This window comes from Alligator sinensis, unplaced genomic scaffold (genome assembly GCF_000455745.1).
Source record: "Alligator sinensis unplaced genomic scaffold, ASM45574v1 scaffold177_1, whole genome shotgun sequence".
In the NCBI taxonomy this organism is placed as follows: domain Eukaryota; kingdom Metazoa; phylum Chordata; order Crocodylia; family Alligatoridae; genus Alligator; species Alligator sinensis.
This window is the reverse complement of record NW_005842269.1, coordinates 432,216-441,270: the sequence shown is the minus strand read 5'-3', so window position 1 is coordinate 441,270 and position 9,055 is coordinate 432,216.

Here is a 9,055-nt window from a genome sequence, read left to right as displayed (position 1 = left end):
CAAGCAAAAGTTAAGAAACGTCCATTAAGATTTCTTGTTCAACCTGAGTTCGCCCTGCCTGGGTGCTTGCATTATGGTTAAGTCTTTAATTACTTGACCTTGGTCTCCCTGTATTGCCTGGGGCATCTTGTGCTCTGGGAATGAATCAAGGGTATGTCATGAAATCAAAGTTATGTAGTGAATGAGTTGCTTGTCTGTTCCATATGGTGAAGCAGCCACTGGTTCCTCTGTAGTTAACACTGCAGCTGAATTTCTGCTTGAAGTACAATGTGATAATAGACTACATTGTAAGTATGCATGGAAAGGGACAAGCTACAAATTCTGTGACAGACCGTACCCTGACTGTCCTAAGTGTTGTGAAATTAAATTCTGAGCCTAACTGTTTTAGTGGCATGGATTTGCCACATATTCTTCTTTACTCTAAGAAAGGAAATACTCCCTTTCTTTTAAAATCTTGTTGCGTATTGGCACAGCAAACAACAGGAGGTGTTACCTGTGTTACATGAGTAAATATTTCCATCAAGCTTGAAAGAGACCTCACAGGTTTCCATTTCTTCAACAAACGTATGTAACAACCTATCAGGGAAAAAGAAAGAAATGGCATCAAACTGCTAGTTAGCCACTTTAGGTTTCTTTATTTAAGGCTGCAGGACTTATTACAGTAGATATTATATATATATATTCTCTTCAAATAGAAATATGATTTATTCTCCTTGCATTCAATACAGATTAATTCAGATCCACATCCTGCAAGAATCCTGTATTTCATTCTTCCAAGTGTTATGAGTTTGTAGCAGAACTAGAGATGGATGAGGGTCACCAGTCTTAGGAGCCAATTTAGAGGGGGAGTCTACACCCCATCTGCAGCAATATCAACCTGCATGCCCTAAAACTCTCTGAGGTAATGGGGTTGAACCTCTGGTGCTTGAAGCCAACTCAGGAGTTTTCAGAAGGACAATATGGATGAAATCAGTGTGGAATCACAGTGTTTGGGATTGTTCAGGAGGGCATTGAGATGGAGCCATGGGGTATATCAGCAGTTCAGCATGGGCTTGGGATGGAGAACTTCATTTCACAGATTACTTAGGGTAGATTCATAGATTGTAGAGTCAGAAGGGACCACAATGGATCATCGTGTCTGACCCCCTGCCCCTGGCAGGAAAGAGGACCAAGGTCAGATGACCCCAGCCAGGTGACTATCTAGCCTCCTCTTGTGTAATACTGCCCCTGGAAAATATGGGCCCATAATTTTCTTCTGGTGCAATTCTAGCAGTGGTATCAATGGCAGAAACTATGGTGTGGACAAGGTGTGGACAAAATTTTAGGGTGTTGCCAGATGTCTGTGTCTGGCTCTCATTCCATCTGCTGTCCCTAGCTCTGGTGGAAATACACAGGTGAGAATTGCACACCTTGTATTCTTTCCTCCCTTTGTGTCAAGAAAGGGTCTGCATGAAATCAGGCCTGGAGTGAAGGGTTTGTTCTTCACAGTATGTAACTTATATGGTTGCTTATGCTTCTCAAAACAAGCATATATAACATGCTACCAGATCAGAAAGGCAATATTTTACACCTGCTTTGCTCAGGTATAGATGGCTAATGAAATGCAAGGAAATTAAGAATCTGGCCTCTAGTGCCACTATAGGCTGAGGCCCTGGTGACTGGAAGTTGTTGGCAAGTGCACCAGCCTGGTTGGGTAACAAAACTGGAGAACTGCAGTGTGGTACTGAGATAGCTGAAAGGCATGAGCTAATGTTACTTCCCCTTTGGTTTAGCACTTGCACATGTGGATTTATGACTCTTGAGGAATGGGGAGTGGTCAAATTGGCTATAATTGGACTGTGTGTGTAAATCTGAAGCACTGATCCCTTTCTAATGTGGCTGCTTTGCCAGTGAGCACATTTTTTCTTTGGCGGTTACTCTTCCTAGACCATCTGGATTCATTTTGCATGTGAAATGTCTTGGCTTCTTGTGAGTGTATTTCACCTCTGTGCAGCATGCCTGCAGAAGGTTATGTTTCACGTCTTAAATCCTGCACAATGTTTTGAACCAAGATTCATATGGTGCTTGCTGTATGAAAGTGTCACAGAGATGAGTGTCAGTAAAAGACTTCAGTTTTCCAGTACCCAGCCACCTGATATGTGGAGGAAGGGGGATTAACTAGTTCATGTCGACAAGGAGCTGTAGCCAAGTATTCAGCCCTAGGAGGCAGGGGCATGGTGGACGTAACCTGAGTCCTAGGTAATGTAGAGAAAAAGCCAAAGGTATGGTTCAAAAGTTGGGAGAGGAGAGCAGAGAGGTCACTTCTGGTAGAAGAAGGGGAGGAAGATGAAAAGCCATGGAGGAAACCATGAGGAACAGGAGATGGAAGTTGTAGAAGGAAAACAGAGGACCCCTGGAAGCAGGCAGGGAATGAGGGGAGGCTTGAGTTTTTCAGGAGGAAATTTGTTACAGACATAATTTTCTGATGTTGACTCTGGGTAAAGGAGATCAGCTTGAGATACCTTGGGCCTGAGTTTCCTGAATGTGCTGAGCCCAGTGTAATGATAGCTGCAACAGTACCCAAGCTCTCTGAGAATTGGGCTTGTCCCCAGTGGGCACCCCAAAACTCAGCTCCCCTACCCCAATTGGAGGCAACTTTGGGGGAAAAAATCCCAAAAAGCATCTGGATTAAAGAAACAGGGCCTGTGATGATTTCAGACTGAGACTGTGAAAGCTGCTGAACAGATCTGAATGTCTAATTCCCATAAAAACGAGTAGGAAGTAGGCCTCCAAATCCATCAGATGGCTTGGAAAGGCTTTACTTTAATGTACATTCTGGTGAATTTTAAGGTAAAGGGGTATTACCCCTGCTTTTCTTCTTTTTTTACCCAGAAGGAAAAAGTTCCAGAGTGGTCAAATGCTTTGTTTGTGATGCTGAGCATGTGGGGATGGATTCAGAGTGGAATTTACAGCTCTAGGTGTTCACTGCTTTCCCCACCCACTTCCTTGTATGGGGTCAGTGAATACCTCCGAGTGGATTCCACAGCAGATAACATCCTGAATAGGAGGCGTGTTTCTGAAGCTAGCCAGTAGGATGATGGGGGTATATGTGAAATCCCACCCCCAAGTCTCACCACCAGCCTCTGGGCTACAGGGAAATGTTGACCCCAACTGGAAGCTCCCAGCCCTGAGCAATCTCTGACTTTTTTTTGCTTGAAAACCAAAGTAAAGGAATTCTTTCTTTCAGTGCCTGGGGAGTCAGCACCTTACTTTCTAGAATTGTTTAGCAGTGAAAGTACTCACCCAGGATGCTGGTGAGGTAGGGTAAAATACCTCTTTCTGAAGGGATACAAACCCATCTTTCTCCTCCCAGGAAAGGGCCTTCGGTTCCTATTCCAAGGCCTATTTGTGTTTCCTCCAATGAGTCTTTAATGTGAAATACAGAAACAGTCCAGGTAGCAGGGACTGAAAGCCAGGTCCTGTCCCCCACCCCAATCTCCCAGGAAAGCACCCTAACTACCAGGCTACAGTTATGCTCATTTTTCTTTTCTCTTTCTGGGCCAATGAATCTTCAGTTCTTCTCTGCATATTGGAATAGATGGAGAATGGCTCCTCTTGGTCCTTCCCCCTCCCGGCATGAATAACCTGTAACTTGCTGGCAGGGGCAGGTTCAGAGGGGGTGCAGAGGCATGGTTTCACCTCTCCCCTCCCCCGCTTTTGGACCACACTGTGATGGCAGCATCTGGAGACTTTTTTAAGTCCTTGAAGTGGTAAGAATTTCCCAGTTCACCTCTGCTCTGTGCTCAGTGGCATGTCCCCCTCCCCCCACATTCTCCACTTTCCTTGTCCAGCACTGCTACTGCTCCCAGCAGATATGGGGTCAGGGGAAACAACACAGTCACTCCTGCCCTGCTCTAGCTGGCCTGCATGGGGAGCCAGGTTCAGCCTGGGATGGTGGTGGCAGCAGGTGGGTTCTTCCTCCCTGCCCATTCACTCTCCCTAGGTGTTTTCCCAGCAAGCCCAGGACCTGCCTGCTGCTGTCCCCAGCCTAGTCCAGCTCCTCATACAGCCCAGCTGGAGCAGGGCAGGAGTGGCTCTGGAGTTCCCTCTTGCCCTAGGTCAGACAGGGGTAGAAGCAGTGGCAGGAGGGGAAGGGGATAGGATGTGCTGCTGAGAACAGAGGAGAAGGAGGTGGGATGAGGGGGTGGGGGAGGCAAAGAGGATTTTTATCTGATTTGAGGACCTACACCCATCCCCAGCTGCTGCTCCTGGGAGGAGTTGCCACCACCTCTGAAACACCAGTTGCTGTTCCTACACCCACTTTGCAAAACCCTAGGTGGGGAGGTAGAAGTTATAGTTTTGAATCCTCTCAGGTAGAATTTATCCTGCGTCTCCCACACTGTACATGAGCGTGTTTTCCTGTAGAAAGGGGAAACCATCACCTCTTCAGGCTTTTGTGTGATCATGCTGTCAAAGTGTTTTATGGAGAGCCTGATTTTGTGGGTGTGATAGACATGCTTAGACCATACCTATAGGATCATGCTCTGAAGGGCCATAGGGGGATCACCTGCTTTGTGGGTCTCAGCAGGGCTCAGGTGTGAGAAAAGTACCAGGCTGCTCACCATGGACAAGATGGAGGAGGCATTTCTGGGCATGCCAGAACCTTAACAGAACTAATAGCATACTGAGATGGATTAGCCAATGTGTTACGAGCAGGGGTAAGGAAGCAATTACTTCCTCTCTACTTGGTGCTGGTGAGACCCCAGCTGGAGCACTGTGTCCAGTTCTGGGCTCTGCACTTCAAAAAAGACATGGAGAATCTTGAAAGAGTCCAGAGAAGGGCCACAAGAATAATTAAGGGCCTGGAAGACAAACCTTATGAGGAAAGACAGAGGGATCTGAGGCTGTTCAGCCTGGGGAAGAGAAGACTGAGTGGGGGTTTGGTGGCCATCTATAAGTATGTAAGGGGTGAATATTGGGAGCTGGGAAAAAGACTGTTCACTAGGGCGCCCCCGGGGAAGACAAGAAGCAATGGCCATGAACTGTTAGAGAATGTTTTCAGGTTGGATGTAAGGAACAGATTGCTTATGGTAAGGGTGACCAGAATCTGGACTAGACTTCCCAAGGAGGTGGTGCAGTCCCCAACCTTGGAAGTCTTCAAGAGGAGACTGGACAGACACCTTGCTGGGATTGTTTGATCTCAGCAGTATTCTTGCCCAGAGAAGGGCGGTTGGACTCGATCTTTCAAGGTCCCTTCCAGCCCTTAATTTTTATGATTCTACGATACTTAGCAGGACATGCCAACAATTTGGGGGGGTCCCCTGCCCTGAAGAAGCTAGCGGTGGGAGGATGGCAAGCATCCGAAGAAGCTGGCGGCATTAATGGTGAGGGGGAGGGTGGCGAGCAGCCAGATGTGAAGCTGGTGGGGGGGGGGGGGGGGGCAAGCAGCCAGATGCAGGGGCCCCCTTACCTCGGGGGCCCCCTGTGGCTGCAGGTTTTTCAGGATAGGATAGGCTGGCCCTGATTCTTAAACATCTGGGGATCTTTTAATGGGAAATAAATCAAGTATCTACAGGGCTAAGTGTCATTGGCAATGCATAGAGGGTGCACACGGGTACACGTGCACCCCCTGAGATTGGCTGTGTACTCCCTGGAAGCACCAGCCGCGAAACCAGAAGTGCATTTCGAGTTTTGTTGGTTTTGTCGCTGGTGGTTCCACACTCGGCAATTGGCCACTGGGGGACCCCCCTCCCAGTCTGTGATTGGCTGTGCGGGGACCCTCCCCCTGTCGGCCATCTGGTGCCCCCCCCCACACTCGGGAGACACCAGTTGCCTGTACTAAGTGTGTATATGTTAAAGGAGGGGGTGGGAAGGGGGGTCAAGGATCACGCACTCAAGGATCTAAATTCTCTCTAAAGTGCCATTTTAAATGTTTGGGAGCTTTGGACCTACGTTTTTTGGCATCCCTCTGCCTAAGTTCCCCAGCTATAAAACAGGATGATTGCATTTTCCTGTACCACAAGGATATGATGAAGATAAATAAATGCCAGGGAGTGACTACGGTAATCCAGGCTATAAAAGCCTGTGCTTGAAGAAAATCACCTCAGTTTTACCAGAATGGCACACTGCCCTGTCTTACAGACATCTAGTTTATTTAGAGAATTGTCCTCAGCCACTTGGGATTTTCTTTTTTTCTTTTTCTTTTTTGAACACTGGCAGTTTTAGTACACAAGTATGTAGAGACTTGTAGTAAATTGTTTTAGAAACTCTTATTTTTCTCATTCAGGTTTCCCTTGAAGCAGCTGGCAGTCTTGAATATTTGTGTGTGGTACTGCAATTTTAACAGTTCTCCAGGCTAAGCACTTGCAGCATCTGCTTGCTTTCATATCTGGATTAATTATAAGCTAATATTCCCTTCATAACAGTATTAAATGTGAGTTTGGTGCTGTTAGAGGCTACCACACTGGAGACTATCACAGCCCTGGAGGCTGAAGTCGTCTACTTATTCACACGAAATTTGGACAGCAGAGTCCAAGCTTCCTCATCCTGTCCCCTTCAAAACGTCCATAACCTTGAGGAGCTTTAGCGGTAAAATTAGTCTCGGTTTTTCTTGCACAGAACTGGCTGGAGAGGGCCTAATGTCCTTTTATGCTATTTTCAGTACGTAAAGGAGCAGGAACATATTTCTTGTGAACGGGCACTCCCTCACTGGAGATAAAGCCCCACATCCAGCATTCAACACAGGTTGTTGCCAGGGGCAGTTGGAAGTGGATGGCAGTGTGTGCTGCAATTTAACTCTTCTCTGCTTGTCAGGGTGAAGAGAGAGGAATAGAAGCAGAGCTTAATTTAGACCAGGCTGTATATGGCTTTGACTGAGGCCAGGGTGAGGTGGCTTCAAAATAAAGAGGAGCACAAAGCCACCTTTGTACTTTCTACCCACCCCAGCCATTACTGTATCTAATATAGGGACTGAGGCCCCTGTTTGAAACTATACTTGTTCACTAGGAACTGCATGGAACCTTACCGATTCCTGAATAGTTAACCACAAGAATTAATAAATCATAATAATAATTCAAATACTCATGTGAATGAATCATTCATCATTGCCTTGGAAAAATGAATCATGGTGAAAAGCGATTTTACTATCAGGAAGATAAATATTGGTACTCTGGTCTTTTAAAAAAATTCTCTTCTTCAGCAAACTCATGCATGTGCTGAATAATTTGTCTAATTATGCATAATCTAAATAGGAAGCAAGTTCTCATGAAATGCTTTCTCATTTGGTATTGCAAAACCAAAGGGGCGGGGGAAGGACCAAGCAACATCAAAATGGGTTTAATGATCTCTTTTTTAACCTTTTTGACAACAGGACCAAGCAAGGAAACAACAATTAACTGGTCAGAAATTGTTCCAGGCTTTAAGTATTTAAGTATGTCACCAGCTAGTTTGACACGAAAAGCAGGAGGTATTGGGGAAATATTTCCTTCCTGAATGTATGCTACTTAGGGCTGTTGTGAACTAAGAGTATGGCTGGAAGCCAGAGATGGCATCATGTATTACAACAATAAAAGCCTTGATTATAGTATTTAGTACTGATAGAGTACTTTCAATCAGAGGATCTCGTTGTGCTTTGGAGGGAATGGAAGTGGCATTATGCCTTAGCTCCATTTTACAGATGGAGAAATTGGGCCTGACTCAGGCTGAATAGCATGTCCCCAAGGAACACAGATGGCAGCCCCTGACAATATAGTAATTGATTTTAGTGGTAGAAAGGACTGCTAAAAGGGCAAAGCCATGTGACCTTGTGTGTAACCTGGCATATGGAATTGCCCTTGTGGTGAGCCCAGTTCTGGGACTCCCATCTTGAGAGGCTTGTGTCCATCTGTCCAGTTGCCCTGGAGTAACTTCACATTTTGCTCTTTTAATGCAAAGGCAGCAACTATAAAGTGAAGATCTTAAGAGGCTTTACAGAAATGTGGAGTCTCAAGGGTAAATGGAGCCAGCGGCAAAGACAGGGAGGAAAATAAAAACAGGTGTCCTGAGTACAAATCCTGTGCTCTGAGCATTAGGCTCTGCTACCTTATTCCTCAGGGCTTTTCATTTCCTGGCTGTTGTTAAAGCACTTTCCCTGTGAGGAGGAACCTGCTGCTTGCAGAGCTAGCTCCTGAAATGCACCTGGGTACTGGGCAAAGCTACTGGGGGTGGCGGGAAGAGAGAGAGGGTGGGGGAGGAAGCTGTAACCATCCCTCCTGCCTGGCTTTTAGCTTCTCACTTTGGGAGAGAAGGGGTGCAGGTTTGGGCCTGGGGTGGGCAGTGTATGTACCAATCCCTTACCCACAGCCCACAGGCTCTGGTGGGGAGGGTGGGAGTGTTTGGGAGTAAGGTGGAAGCAAGTAGCGGGCTGCTCTGCACATCAAGCTGTGTGGCACCAAGCTCCTCTGCACAGTGTGTGTGCGCATGCATGAGAGATCCAGCTGTGTGTGTGCATATATGATCAAGCCCTGTCTGTGTGTGTAGCACCAGGCTCCTTTGTACATCAAGGGGTGTGTGTGTGTGTAGCACCAGGCTCCTCTGACAATGAAGCTGTGCGTGAGAAAGCAAGCTCTGTGTGTGTGCGTGTGTGTGTGTGTGTGTATGTGAGACCAAACTGTGTGCAAGAGATATCAAGCAAGCTCTGTGTGTATTTATTTGTGCGTGAGAGAGAGCAAGCTGTGTGTGTGTATGTGAGAGACCGAGCTGTGTGTGTGTGAGAGAGATATTAAGCAAGCTCTGTGTGTGTGTGTGTGTGTGTGTGTGTGTGACACAGAGAGAGAGAGAGGAGAGAGATCAAGCTATGTGTGTGTGTGCGTGCGTGCGTGTGAGAAAGTGCGAGAGAGAGAGCGGTGTGTGTATGAGAGAGATATTAAGCAAGCTCTGGGGGTGTCAGAGAGAGAGAGAGAGAGAGAGATCAAGCTGTGCGCGCCGCCCCATTCCTCCGTCCATCCCGGCAGGTGTGTACGTGAGCGCGCCCGTGTGTGGCGTGTGCCCGGCCGGGCCGCCCAGAGCTGGGAGCGAGGGAGAGACACAGACGGCGCGA